Here is a 14875-nt window from a genome sequence, read left to right as displayed (position 1 = left end):
TAATTTAACGTTTGCTGCGTAACTACTACTAGTATGACCCAAAGTAATAGTAATCAATTTTGACGGGGGACACTTTAAGCAGTTCTCTAAATTGTAGGTGTGACTATAGTCTAAGAGCTGACTTCATGAAAATTTACATGACTTGTTCCATGAAAAATTTCACCTGGAATTGATTGAATTGTCGTCGGTGAAGCTGCAGTCAGACAGTCTGAAGACCTACTAGAAGCGCAAGTCGTGAGCGGGCTTTCAAACCCGTCAAATGTTCGTAAAAAAAATGACTCTTGCACGGCTACCTATTAAAAAGTACTTTGACAAGTCGCACTTGTCAACACGCCGATCGTCTTACAGTGTACGACCCCCCGCATTTATCTAGAAGATACGGGCGCATAGGTCTGGGCGCTGTTTTCGTGGCGCTTTATTTCGGCTGACATCGGTGTCCCCATATTAGGCTCAGACTTTCTGATAGACCCTACAACTTTACTTAGGTCGTGAGAGAAAATTTCAACTTGTTCACCCAGTACTCTTTCTATTGCTATTCTATTCTACCGAGCGTAATCTTTCTGAGCCAGTTAAGCATAATGTTCAGTACTACATCAATACTACTCCCCAATATTCTCAAAGGTGCATGCTTTATCACCGAAGAAGCTCGTCGTTGCGTATATGCAAACCTTCCAACAGAAGGTGACCGTCTCCACTCAATCTGGTTCCAAAGACTAACGGCGACCTTGTGGAGATTATAGACGCCTGAATGCTCAGACGATTCCGGATTGGTACCCCATTCCACTCATCCAAGACTATTAGCAAACCGTCATGTTTTCTAGTCCTTGGATCTTGGCAAGGCCTACCATTAAATGTCCTCTCGAGTGCAAACGGGAGGTACACAGAAAGCGATGAAGAAACGGGAAACCAATTGTTTGAAGTGCACTTCCCAGGCAGCATCCAAAATATAATCTCGGGGCTGACAAGTGCATACAGCCCTCAACTGAGAGATTGGAAGCTAAGATGCAAAGTACTATCACTAGAGCGAGTAAAATGGGCATTGAACTCGTTCCATAAATACAAGTCTGCAGGTTCGAATGGCATCATTTCTTCCCTAGTAATAGAGGAAATGGATGTCCTGGGTCTACATATTCGGAATATATAACATGCATGCCTTATATTCCAATTAACTGGCGTAATGTGAAGGTGTTATTCATTACCAAACCAGGGAGACCCACCTACACAGACGCAAAAAGCTTCCGACCGATCAGTCTAACATCCTTTCTACTAAAAGGACTAGAAAGGCTGTCAGATCGGTTCATAAGGGATACACGCATTCCCGAATGGCCACTTTACCATAGGAAACACAGCTACCAGAAAGGTAAATCCACGGAGACAGTACTCCATGAACCCACGGCAAAAATTGAAAAGGAAATTTCCCAAAAAGAATTCGTCTTAGGCACATTCATGGACATCAGGCATTTCTGGGTAGGTCGCGACACTGGCAATGATGACGCTATTGTCACTGTAAACAGTCGTCAAGAGCTCTACGTTTGTGAGTCTTGTATGAGACGATTATTCAAAATTCAAAACAGTTAGCCTTGTTCCGTAAGGCCAAGAAAACATCATCCACATAGAGCAACACAAAGAACCTGGGCATTGGATATTTTTCGTGACACCGTGAATGACGAGTGACATGTTTGTGTTCATGATGAACATCGATGGGGATAGATAGAGAGGGCAATGTTTCTTACTGTGGTTTCTCTGGTTGACGGTGGGTTGGCGCTAATTTCAAAAATGTCAAATGCCCTCCTTGGGGGTACAATATGGCCGAGTCTTTTCTCAGCGAGGGATTTGTGGTAGACGTGAATTTCTCCACGTAACTTCATTTGGCTTACTTGGTTTGGCGCATTGTGTATTCGTGGTTCGATTCCAAGTTCCTTTATTGGCTAACTGTTGCTTTGTATTTTAAATGCCTCTTCTCTTCAGTGATAGAATCGGTTGCTTCCGTTGGTGGTAATGATAGCCTTTACTTATAACAGTGTCATTTAGTTTACTGCGTTGACTCTGGCATATGTCCTAGCAACCAAATGAGATCATTTTGCCAAAATATTTTGACAACGTCAAAAACTCGCACATTAATGGCTTACTCCCTGTATTTGGACAACAATCTCATCTAAATTAACTAACCTGATCGCCTGACATTTCTTTACCACACTTCATCTTATCGAATTTACAAGAGGATCTGTGATTTTACATGTAATTGGGGTGTATTTTTCCTCGTGTCAAGCTTGCAAAGGATGCTTCATATTTGACTGTGATAAGGACCGAGTTGCATCAGCTAGGACTATTGGCTCTGGGGCGCTGAATTCATCTTCTCTTCCAATTCTTTTTAATGTGCCTACCTACTCTTTGGGCCTACTCTCTGATTTTTTGAATACTCCTTCTGTCCTGCAAATTCACACCACATTAATTTCTTAGACCGCACTCAGTCTAATCCCTTTAAGCCAACCCGGGCGTTCCCTGTTCATATTTTTCCCTACATCCCAGAAAGTCGGAATCGACCATCACCCACCTCCGAACCCAATTCCAGCGCTGCGCGAAAATTAGTTTGATCTTCGCAACTGAGAATAACATTGATACTGTGGTGTAGTTGTTTTTCATGGTGAACCCTGGTTTTAACCATCTAACAATGTCTATCGGATGTGCTATATTAGATCGTTTAGGGCTCACCCTATTATCCCTTTAGCTCCAGTTATTTTGCTGTGTGCTTCTATTCTGAACTCAACTACTTTTATAAATAAAAAAACTGGGTCGGCGCGCAGAGCTGGCACTCATACGCAATGTGATCAGAAAGTGGAAGGGGCAGTGGATAGGCCTTAACATGTGGCCGAGGACCGATTTGACATTTGCTGGAGAGGTGGGGAGTGCGGGGGGTCGAAAGTGATCATTTCTTTCACGGACGCATTCTCAGAAACTGACAAACGGAAAATTCCGAAAAAATAGGAGGCTGCCACTATATGGTGCCTATGCTCCAAAATACCCGTCATAGCGATAATTGTTCAAATAAAGTTAATAATAGTATATTACTATAATTTTTAGTAATTGGCTGCAAAACTCTCCTTAAGTTCATTCTAACTAGGCTATAACATAAAGCACCTACCAAGTTTAGCAGAAATCCCACTATTACTAAGAAAGTTATAATAGGTCAAAGTTGCCGCTTCTTTCCAAATTCAACCCTGTGTATGTCAATATATAACCCGAAAGTGGATACTCACACATAATATATAAGTATATAGTGGCAACGTCAGCACCGAAAACCAATCAACCAACAACATAAAACCGCACTGGTCAAACAGGAAGAATAAGGATAGGAGAATACAAATATGAGACCGTTGACAATTTCTCCTATCTATGGTCGAAAATCACAACCGATAACAGCTATGATGATGAAATCCGCGCACGGTTGTTGTCAGCCAACAGAGCCTTTTTCAGCTTACAAAAACTGCTCCGCTCGAAACGTCTCACCATAGGGTCAAAGCTCTTACTGTACAAGACTATGATCTTGTCAGTCCTCATGTATTCCTCGGAAACTTGGGTTCTTAGCAAGAAAAATTGCGAACTCTTGGCTGCGTTCGAGAGAAGAATCCTCCGAAGAATTTTTGGCCCCCTACATGAGGATGGACGATTCCGTAGCCTACACAATGACGAAATCTATGAGCAATACCATGACCGTCAGGTTGTGGATAAAATCCGGCTCAATAGGTTACGCTGGGTGGGTCACTTAATCCGTATGGATGAGGATGATCCCACCCGGAAAGTTTATAAGGGCAATATCTATGGTAGAAAAAGAAGACGAGACAGACCCTGCCTAAGATGGAGCGATGGCGTAGGTCAGCACGCCAGACAGCTTTTAGGGATATCGAATTGGTGGACCTCGGCGCAAAACCGGGATGTCTGGAATTCCTTATTAAGGCAGGCCTAGACCGGATACCGGTTGTTGCGCCGTTGATGATGATGATGATATATTGCGTGCTAGGTACACGCCACATTGGTGAATGAATACACACTCAAATATCTTTTTATGAGAAATACACAAAAACGTTCATACCTGAAGCGTCCAGCTTCCGGTTTCCCAACTTGTTATGTATAAAGCTATTTTTATGTGTACAAAATTTTCTGGGGCTACTGCTTTTGTTGGCAAGCTTGACAGCCTTCTTTGCAGATTTCCTACAGGCTTCCTTCATTGCTGATATAGTTAGCTGACAGTCACTGCACCTTCGCAGTGCAAAACAATGCCAGCCCCAACTGAACTAGACTCTCCCTCTTGGTGCGTATTTATACCGCTGTATTTGGCCAGTACCATGTTCGACTCCGTAAAATTAAAAAATAACCTCGCTTTTTTCTTATCTCTGCTGCCATTAGCGGCTCCGAGCATCGCTCACACGTGGTCTCGAGTTTTATCAAGGAGCATAATATTGATAAATATATGCGTCGTGTACTATAGCTAACACAATGTTGTCTGTTACGCTCCCGTATGCTTCGGCCGCTGGATCTTACGATTATAGCAGTCAAACGCGTGAATCATACATCATTCCAGGGATTCATGTAAGATTATTTCGGGCGTGGTTTTCAAAAATTAAATTTTTCCATTCCAATTTGCCTATCACCTATTTAACCAATAAAGGAAAATTCCGTCCGGATTTGTTCCTCTTGTTTAACCGTTGGCTAACAGATTAGTAGGTAATTATGTATCAGTGGCCCTTCCGAGGGCCCCAATTACTGTTTTGATCCTACAAACGTCTGTTGTTGGAGAAGGAAGGGCAGGACAGGGCAAAGAACATAGCAGCTCCTCTACTTTGAGACTAGAGATCTCGTCGAGGTTCCTAAAGCTAAAGATTTGTTTACCTAGAGTCCGCAGCTTGGTTCTAGCTGGAGTTGGGCAATCGCAAGGGAAGTGTCTGGGGGTTTCTCGTTCTTCCTCGAAGCTTCCGTAATGCGAATTGTAGGCTATGCCCAGTCTTGCGGCATGGGCTATCTTGAGTCTGACGCAGGTGGTAAGCCTTTGGTATTTGGGGCAGCGGCTGTTAAGTACTGGGAATGGTCTGATGATCTATGTTCCTATGACCGGAAACCTAGCCGAAGGCACCTTTGCACGTCCGCTCAGATGTTTAAACGAGTTCATCCACTGCCCCAGCAGCCTGTATGATGTCAGCCCTAAGTACAAAAGTCTCCAGGCTATCTTTGAGAATGACTATGTTAACTTGGGGTTCGGATCATTCCCCAGGTATCGAGAGTATCCTAACAATTTCTCCAGTACGTACTCCTGGAACACACAAGCGGTTTTTGGGAGACAGTACTACTTAGTGCATTGCATACCAAAAGTTTAAAGTCACTAGGCATGCTAGGAAGGATGTAGGTGTACTCTCTAAGTCAACAAGGCGCTTCCACATTATACATTTCGATATTATTGGCCTTTTGTGTAACTCGCACAGCTACAAATAATGCCTCAAGGTCATTAATCGGTGAGACAATACCTCTGAAGGACATAATAGCACAGCCATGTGCTGAGGCCTTCTCTCGACAGAGAAGAATCCTGAGAATCTCTGGATTCTGCGCATCGGAGTTCCCGCCGTCATCATCATTGACCAGGGAATACAATTTAAATCTACTCTCTTCTCGGAGCTCGGAAAGCTGTTGGGATTTAAACGTTAGTGGAAAAGCATACCACCCGCAGTCCTATGGGATTTTTAACTTTTTACTTTCTACTAACCATAAGTTATCACATCTCCGGGCGTTGCTAGTTGACTCTTGCTAGATTTCGTTTCTTTTTTTGGTGGTATTCGTAGCTGCGTGGCAATTCGCCTAGATTTTCTTTTATAGTCCACAAATTTCTTTTTGGAGCTCGAAAAATCACCTGCCCCGTCTTAACCGCTCCCATCGCCTTGGCCGTTGTTTTAAAAAATTTCTTATTTGATATTTTTCGCCTACGATATATGTATGAGCATATGTTCGCCGTCTTTTCCGCAAAAATGTCAATCATTTGCAATATGACGGCAGATTGAGACGGTCCTAACATACCCCAAGCCTTGCTCTTTTTTTTAACAGCACTTTACGCTTTTTCTTTAGATTTGTGGGTTTTACCAATTTTAAGGTAACGGTATCATCTTTTGCCACTTTCAATTCAGCAAAAATGTCCCGTCTAGGGTTTATCGCGAGCTTAAGGGCCTTATTCGGTATGCCGTCCTGAAGTTCCGTCCTATTCTCGAGCTTGGTTGCAAGCCGATTAACGGTTTGTCAACCTCTTAGTCCCTAGCATGGACAGATCGTAAGCTTTTGCAATGCGCTGCATTATACGAAGTGCTTTCTTTGTGGAGGTGCTAGCTTCGTTAAGCTGTACCCACTCGTCAACGAAGGCTCGTTCAGTCATTGCTTTGCTGACTAACCTAAGGTGCTCTTCGGTTTTGGTTTTGAAAATATGGATTTCTAGCCATAAGAGTGCTTATGGCTGCATAGTTTAAAAGTAATTGCAAGGTTAAGGTTAGCCTCCCTAAGGCGCTAGGACACATTACGCGCCAATGCAGCGTTGATAAGGGTCGGAGTATTTCTTTGGGATCTGTTTCCTTCTCCTGCGACCTATCATATAGCACTCCTTTGGGTCACGCTATGATTTTCATTGCTTGCTGTACGTTATACTTATCCTTGATTTCTGACAAGTAAACAATTTTGTGGAAACTGTATGAAAGGAGATTCCTTCGTTAACTTGGAAGCGATTATATTTAACAGCACGGAATTCGATAGAAATGTCGGATCTATGATATGCAGCAAATGGGGTTGTGTTATGTTAAATTCAAAGGGGAGTCCCAATATATGCCAAAAGGATATACATTTTTTTGCCAAATGTCAAATAAAGGATCTTAATTGATAGATTTGTTAATGGGTGGTGATCAAACATTCGGGCCATGAAAAACTACAGGGTTCACTATACGCCGAAGATTATCGATTGACACTGTCACCTAACGCTTCGATCGTCATTCGCGGCGTACCAGTCCGATATACATATTAAAACGACGCATTTTTGGGTAGGTTGCGAACACTGGCAATGATGACGCCATTGTCATTGAAAACAGTCGTCACGAGCTCTACTTTTGTGAGTCGTATTGTATGAGACGGTTATTCAAGATTTAAAAGAGTTAGCCTTGTTCCGTAAGGCCAAGAAAACATCATCCACATATAGCAACACAAAGAACCTGGGAATTGGATATCTTTCGTGATACCATCAATGACGAGTGACGTGTTTGTTTTCGCGATGAACATCGATGGGAATAGATAGAGATGGCATCGTTTCTTACTGTGGTTTTTCTGGTTGACGGTGGGGGTTGGTGCTAATTTCAAAAATGTCAAATGCGCTCCTTGGGGTTACAATTTGGCCGAGTGTTTTCTCAGTGAGGGATTTGTGCTAAAAGTGAAAGTCAAAATCGACTTTCACCCACCTCCGAATACGAGACGTGCTTTATGTGCTCAACTCCAGGGCTGCGCGAAAATTAGTTAAGTTCAATTTTCCCAAGTCCAACTTTGATGCTGTCAACTGAGAATAACATTGATACGGCGGTGTAGTTCTTTTTTATGGTGAACCCTGGTGTGAACCATTTAAAAATGTCTATCGGATGTGCCCTATTAGATCGTTTAGCGCCCACTCTATTATCTTTTTAGCTCCAGTTATTTTGTTGTGTGCTTCTATTCTGAACCCAACTACTATTATAAATGAAAAACTGGGTCGGTGCGCTGGCCAGTCACTTATACGCAATGCGATCGGAAGGCGGTAGGGTCAGTGGTTAGCCCACATTAAGGAGGACCGTCAATTGCATTGCTGGCTACACATACAGTGGTACAGTGGATGACCGACGGGTGGGTCGCCCCAAGGGCACTTGGCGTAGAACAGTGGAGAAAGAGTGCAGGTATCTCAGGAAATCGTGAGGGGAGCTGAAGCGCATTTCAGATAACCTTGAACGATGCCGCGTGGTTGTAGTCGATGCGCTATACCCCACCAAGGGGTAAATGGCAACCATATACATATTCTGTTCGGAATTCGGAGTCTGAGCACCTCCTCTTCTCAGGCCAAAGTAACCTGTAATCATTCTATATACATCCTCCGTTCGGCATTTTCCTCGTCTAGGCAATATTGTCACCGGAATTTTCGTAACGAATATACTACAGGAACTGATTCAAACTGAAGGTTCCGCTTATTGTCACTATCACATATTGACTAATTTCAAAGTGAATTTTCTGATTTTTAGTATTAAGTGATCTTTCTAAGTGATATTCGGTAATAATTCGCAGTACAAAGCCTTGCGAAATACCCGCCAAGACAATACATACCCACCATTAGCATCGTACCAACGTGGCTTCTCCTTCGGGAAGTTGCTGACAAAAAAAGTTGAGGTAACTGGGAATATTAGTCGTCATTGAGTATTTTGCGGTTTGGTTCTAATTGCCTGATGCATTTCTCACATCCACACATTCAGCACATTCGTTAACCAATTTTACGGTTTCAATAGAAAGACTGCTTCGCTTAAGTCAGATTGCCAATCTAAAAAGCTTCCAGGCTCATTCAGTTTTTAAGGTTTTGTGTGAAACAAAACCTTATTAGAATCGAGACGGTGTCTGTCTGTCCGTCTGTCCGTCTGTCTGTCTGTCTTTTTTTTTTTTTTTTTGAGGAGGTGGAAATCTTCAAAAGACACTGGTCTGGACACACCAGCGTGTGGGATTTTTACCCACTAAAACCACCCCCGACTCCCTCCCTGCCCCGCGGAACCACCATCAGGTATTACATCACGGGGCGGAGTCAGCTCACTCTAGCTTAATCCCATTTCTTCTATACGCGGCGCACGTGACCGCGTTTTTCTTCTTTCCTCTGCCTTTCGCAATTTATCTTGAATTGATGCGATCATGGAGTTGACCGCATCCCAATTCTCTTGATGTGCTAGCATTTTCGGCACCAGATTTTCTGGTACCAGCACCTCTCCTAGAGTCTCCTCTAGGTTACTCCTTTCTTCCACAAATCTCGGACAGTGGAAGAATACATGCTCTGGTTCCTCTGGGACTCCATCGCAATTTGGACAGTCGGGTGAGGTCTCCAATTTAAACCTGTGAAGGTATTGGAGATATCCTCCATGTCCCGTGAGAAACTGGGTGAGATTATAATTAATCTCACCGTGTCGTCTCTCCAACCACTCCTTGATGGCAGGAATGAGCCTGTGAGTCCACCGACCCTTTCCCGAGCGTTCCCACCGCCCTTGCCATCTATTTATGGATCTCTCCCTCTCAGCCTTCTTCGTCTGCAATAAGGGAGAGGTTGGTTTCGCATGGTATATATTCGCCATCTCATCTGCCAAGATGTCAATGGGCATCATTCCAGAGATGACGAATGCTGCATCATCTGAGACAGTCCTGAAGGCAGAGCATACCCTCAGAGCTGTCCTCCTGTAGACTGCATTCAGTTTGCTAGTGTTAACTGACATCCGCAATGCCTCGCTCCAAACTGGGGTCGCATAGAGCATGATTGAGGTCACCACCCTGGCTATAAGCAACCTAGAGGTATGCCGTGGCCCTCCCACGTTCGGCATCATCCTGGCCAGGGCCATACTGGCATTGGATGATTTATCACAAACATACTGTAAGTGTTGCTTATAGCTGAGCTTCCTGTCTATCACCACCCCCAAGTATTTGATGGCCGGCTTGGAAGTGATGATATGATTCCCGACTCTAACACAGGCGTAATTTCTCTTCCGGCGCTTCGTGATGAGGACCGCTTCCGTTTTTTCCTCCGCAAGCGTCAGACCAGAGCTCTCCAACCAGCATTTGACAGCACTGATTGCCTCGCTTGAGTATAACTCAGCATCTTCAAGATGCTTTGCGACAACGACCAGTGCAATGTCGTCAGCGTAACCCACCACTGTGACTTCCTCCGGAAGGGGAAGATTAAGTACATCGTTGTACATGATGTTCCACAGTAGTGGGCCCAATACGGAGCCCTGCGGGACACCCGCGGAAACGACGTACTCCTGCGGTCCGTCATCAGTGTCGTACCAGAGCCTCCTTTCAGTTAAATAACTATCGACAATTGCGGCGAGGTAGGCGGGAATACCAACCTTCGCTAGGGATTTCCGGATTAGATTCCAATTGGCCGAATTGAATGCATTTTTCACGTCTAGGGTTACTACCACGCAATATTTGCTGGTACTACCCTTTCCGTGGATTGCATCTTCGGCCAAGCCAGTAACCAATTTGATGGCATCAATGGTTGATCTGGCTTTACGGAATCCATACTGCCGATCTGAAAGGCCGCCTTGGCTCTCAACTACTGGGAGTAATCTATTATAAATTACCCGCTCTAGCATTTTCCCCACCGTGTCCAAAAGACATATGGGTCGGTATGAGGATGGTTCACCTGGTGGTTTACCAGGCTTAGGCAGAAGCACCAACTTCTGCCGCTTCCATACCGCTGGAAATATTCCCTCGGACATGCACGTTTCGAACAATTCAGCAAACATGTCCGGCCTGGATTTCACGGCAAGCTTAAGGGCCTTATTCGGTACTCCGTCCAGACCCGGTGCTTTATTGTCTCCTATTCTTCCGCAGATCTCCAGGAGCTCGTCTCTGGTGACTGGCGGGGTTGCCGTCACATTCAGAGGTGGTTGGAATGTGTCGGTGTTCTCCTCTTGCTGGGGGAATAACCCCTGGATGATTTTCAACAAGAGGGCGGGGCACGTGATCTGCGGAGACGAACGGCCTCTAAATCGTCCCATCACGATTCCATAAGCTCTCCCCCACGGATTTACGTCCGCTTCTGAGCAGAGCTCCCTAAAGCATTTCCTCTTGCTTCGCTGGATGGCGAGCTTGAGGGTTTTGCGGGCTACCTTATAGGCGCACTCTTTCTGCCCTTGATCGACTCTCTGTCTGTCTGTCTGTCTGTCACACCCGATTTATTCGGAAACGACTAGACCGATTGTCACGAAAATTGGTGAGAATATATAATCTGGTGATCCCTTTACATGCAGTAAGTGGCGCCATCTTGTGTTAAGTTTAAGGGGGGGCTCCCCATACATGTGAATGGAGGGTGCAAATTTTTTTTTCACAGAATGTAGCCATGTAGGGTATCAAATGAAAGGTCTCAATTAGTAATTTTCGAATCTGGTTCAATATTTGATATTAGATGAAACATAGGGGAGTGAGGGTTGAAAATATGACCCACAAAAAGTGTAACAGGTCTCGTTCTCAGAACCTATCCAACCGAAAAATCTGAAAAAAATCACAGTCGTGCATCTCTACGAAATCTAGGCCTCAAAATATATCCGGTTCCGATATCTGTACAAATAAAGTTAATAATAGTATATTTCCACATTTTAGAAATTTACCCGGCACCCCCCTTATGTTCATCCCAGAAGTACAAAATTTGGCATGCGTGTAATGAAGAACATAATGCACAGTTTGGTCAAGTCTGAAGAAAATCCAACTATTATTAACAAAGTTATGGGGGGTGAAACTTTACAATTTTTTGTGAATTTCGTGCACTCTACAACCTGCATGACGTCATCATCAGATATCAATTCGTCAATACCACAACGAAATGAGTTCTTATGAATTGGGTCTCAGAGAATTATTTTGTTTTAGTTTTTTAGTTATTTGTCAGCCAGACATGTGTGTATGTAGGTATATAATAGATGCGTGCTAATGAACTTTGCGGGTAGTGCCTAATTCAAATAGATATAAGAAGTAAATCGGAAATATAGGTAGGATCAATTTATATACGTGCATATATGTGTACGGTATTCGCAAATAGGCAGTTTGTTTGGTTAGGGTGAGCGTGATATCTATGGCTGTAATATGTACATATGTCCTCGTAGTTTGGAAAAATATGAAAGATTATGTTGGATTTGTAGCTATATACGGACAGAAAAATGTGCGTTGAAGTTTCTCACATAAGATGAACACAAAACCTTTATACCCGAAGCGCGAGCTTCCGGTATTCCGACTTGTTTATATACTGCTTAAAAGATTCATAAAACAGTAAATGATAACTCGCCCGAAGGTTTCCTAAGTTTAGGTACCAAGGCTGACTTCTGCCACTTGCATAATACTGCTTAGATCGTTACCGAAATCCATGTTCTACAAACTTGACAAACGTGTCTAGACTAGTCATCATTGCGAGATTGAACGTTTTGTTAGGCTTGCTTTTGGACCCGAAGCTTTTCTTCCTATATTGCAATGCAATAACTCTTTCCTAGTTACTGCGGATGTTCTTATAGGAATCACGACTTCTCCCTTGCTTGGAGAATAATTCCTGAATGATGATGAAATCAGTGTTTATGATCGTGCCTACAGTTTTCAAGCGATCCTATCATAATCCTTCAGAAGATCACTAAAAATGTATGTTCGTCTCTGAACAGACACTTGAGGATTCTTTAGGTATTTTTGCAGGCTTTTTCTTTCCTTCTCAATAGTAATATAATGAAGGAAGTGAAAGCGATCCGAGTAATGACCAAGCAGTTCACTTTCCTACCGGATGTAAGTTGTCTGCTTAGGAGCGTGCACCGTCTCAACATTGAGTTGCATTTTATTATGTAGAAAGCTATTTTTGTGGGTACAAACATTTTTGGGCTACCGTTTCGGTTGGCATGCTTGACAGCCTTCCTTGCAGATTTCCTACAGGCTTCTTCCATTGCGATATAGAAATTAGCTGGCAGTCCCTGCACCTTCGCAGTGCAAAGGAATATCAGTCACCCAACTGAACTAAATCCTCCCTCTTGGTGTGTATCTACACCAGTATTTTTAGCCAGTACCATGTTCGACTGCGTAAAATTAAAAATTAACCTCGCTTCCTTGAGTTTCTGCAGAGATTCATGTAGCATTATTTCGGACGTGATTAGTAGACAGATTAATAGATAGGTAGTGTCTCCTCCGAGAAGCCCAAATACTATTTTGATGCTACAAATGTCTGCTGTTGGAGAAGCAAAGGGAGCCTGGCTGAGATGTTCAGAGCGAGCCCAACATTCACGAACATAGTAGCTCCACACCTTGGAACTAAAAATCTCGTCGAAGTTCCTGAAGCTAAACAGTTGTTTGCCTAGCGCCTGTAGCTCGGCTCTAGCTAGAACTGGGCAATCGTAAAGTGTCTGGGGGTTTCTCGTTCTTTCTCGAAGCTTCCGTAATGCGAATTGTAGGCTATGCCCAGTCTTGCGGCATGGACTGTTTTGAGTCTAGCGCAGGTGGTAAGCCTTCGGTATTTGGGGCAGCGGCTGTTAAGTAGTGCGAATAGTAGTCAGCCTGCTCATTCCCATCTATATTCCTATGACCGGGAACTTAGAGGAGGCCACCTTACGCGGCCGCTCAGATGTTTCAACGAGTTCATCCTCTGCCCCAGCTGCCTGTATGATGTCAGCCCTGAGTACAGAAGTCGCCTGGCTATCGGTTAGAATGGTTATGTTAACTTGGGGTACGGATCATTCCCCAGGTATCGACAGTATCCCAACAATTTCTCCAGTACGTACTCCTGGAACACACAGGCGGTTCTTGGGAGACAGTACTACTTAGTGCATTGCATACCAAAAGTTTAAAGTCACTAGGCATGCTAGGAAGGATGTAGGTGTACTCCCTAAATCAACAAGGCGCTTCCTTCAGTGAGACTCGCAAAGCTACAAATATTGCCTCAACATCATTAATCGGTGAGACAATACCTCTGAAGGACATAATAGCACAGTCATGTGCTAAGGCCTTCTCTCGAGGGTAGATTCCACGCATCGGAGTTCCCGCCGTCATCATCATAGACCATGGAATGCAATTTGAATCTACTCTCTTCTCGGAACTTGCAAAGCTGTTGGGGTTTAAACGTCAGTGGAAGACAGCATACCAGCCTCAGTCCAATGGGATTTTTAACTTTTTCCTTCCTACTAGCCATAAGTTTTCACATCTCCGGGCGTTGTTAGTTGACTCTTGCTAGGTTTCGTTTCTTCTTTTTGGCGGTATTCGTAGCTGCGTGGCAATTCGCCTAGATTTTCTTTTATAGTCCACGAATTTCTCTTTGGAGCTCGAAAAATCAACTACCCCGTCTTAACCGCTCCCATCGCCTTGGCGGTTGTATTAAAAAATTTCTCGGCGGTTCTTGGGAGACAGTACTACTTAGCTATTCTGCGTGTATCCAACAAAACACTCGCATGACTCCAGGCCATCTTTGATCCGTCGGTGAAGGGCACTGTGTCATGGGCTTGGAGTACGTCAATGGTCCTGCCACGGCTTCCGTGTTGTGTAGTCCATTGGGAATGCCCCGAATTCTTGAGTCACTTCGCTGTCGAACATCCGGACTTCCGAAGTCTAACACCAGTGCACGCTACAGGGTATTTAATGTAATAACCTAGGGGGGAGGTACAAGGCTTAGGCTTGAGGGGATCTGCTGGTTAGGACAGAAGGCCCATTAGCACCAGCACATGCAGTTCTTTGAATCTTCTTAAGTTTAGTTCTATTATATTTCTTGCTCAGTGTTTACGACCACACACCGCATGTTAGGAAGGGGCAAACCACGGCTGTGTACATCCAGAAAATCATCCTCGGCTGAAGATCCCATTTTTAACAGGTAACTTCGAAACCGAAACCAATCCCAGTGCCGAGTATTTGGCGCTAGCTGCAATGTGGTTATTAAGTAAACCCTCCCATGGATTTTAGACCGTGTCGAACTTCTTTGAAATCTGAGCCCCATCCCTACAACTTCTAGCTTGAACGGAATAATCAATACCCATTTGTATGTTTTTGGTGAAGTATTCATTAACGAGTTGCACCGTAGGGAGATAATTCAGGCTCAAGGCAGATCACTCCGAGTCCTTCCCTTCTCGCTAGACCCAAA

At 44.0% G+C, this 14875-nt stretch overlaps 1 protein-coding gene across 1 annotated transcript in view; it reads left to right on the top strand.

Annotated features, from left to right (window-relative positions):
- LOC119657371 (adhesive plaque matrix protein) overlaps positions 1 to 14875 on the top strand; it is a 226237-nt gene that overhangs the window by 37578 nt on the left and 173784 nt on the right. The gene's annotated exons all lie outside the window — the stretch shown is intronic.

This window comes from Hermetia illucens, chromosome 5 (genome assembly GCF_905115235.1).
Source record: "Hermetia illucens chromosome 5, iHerIll2.2.curated.20191125, whole genome shotgun sequence".
NCBI lineage: Eukaryota > Metazoa > Arthropoda > Insecta > Diptera > Stratiomyidae > Hermetia > Hermetia illucens.
The sequence above is the reverse complement of the archived record's forward strand: the minus strand, read 5'-3'. Positions and strand labels throughout refer to the sequence as shown.